We start from the raw sequence: 780 nt of genomic DNA on the forward strand, positions 1-780 counted from the left end.
CCTAAGCCGAAAGGCGGACATCCCCCGAGGGGTCCCAGACTGCGAGAGGGCGCAGGCCAGGCTGAGGGACACACACACACACCTCTCCCCCGCAATGCACGAATGCCATACACTGGGCCTCTAGTCAATGATGAGAGAGAATCATTGATCGGTTGCCTTCCTGAACACCCCACACTGGGAACCGAGCCCGCAACCAGGCATGAGCCCTTGACTGGATTCGAACCTGGAACTCTTCAGTCCGCAGGCCGACGCTCTATCCAATGAGCAAAACTAGCTAGGGCAGTGGTCGGCAAACTCATTAGTCAACAGAGCCAAATATCAACAGTACAATGATTGAAATTTCTTTTGAGAGCCAAATTTTTTAAACTTAAACTATATAGGTAGGTACATTGTTATTAACTTAATTAGGGTACACCTAAGGCTTAGGAAGAGCCACACTCAAGGGGCCAAAGAGCCGCATGTGGCTCGCGAGCCAGTTTGCCGATCACGGACCTAGGGCTTCTCTGACTTCTTAGTAGCCAAAGTAGCGCAGCTAGGCTCATTTCCCCAACTAGTCCCTTTCTGTTGCTTCTTCTGTCCTAGGCCCTTTCTTGTTTCACTGTCCCCAGCTTTAATAAACGCCCTCTAGCCTTGACCGGTTTGGCTCAGTGGATAGAGCATTGGCCTGCAGACTAAAGGGTCCCAGGTTCGATTCCGATCAAGGGCATGTACCTTGGTTGCGGGCACATCCCCAGTAGGGAGTGTGCAGGAGGCAGCTGATCGATGTTTCTCTCTCATCGA

This window comes from Myotis brandtii, unplaced genomic scaffold, assembly GCF_000412655.1.
Source record: "Myotis brandtii unplaced genomic scaffold, ASM41265v1 scaffold207, whole genome shotgun sequence".
Classification (NCBI taxonomy): domain Eukaryota; kingdom Metazoa; phylum Chordata; class Mammalia; order Chiroptera; family Vespertilionidae; genus Myotis; species Myotis brandtii.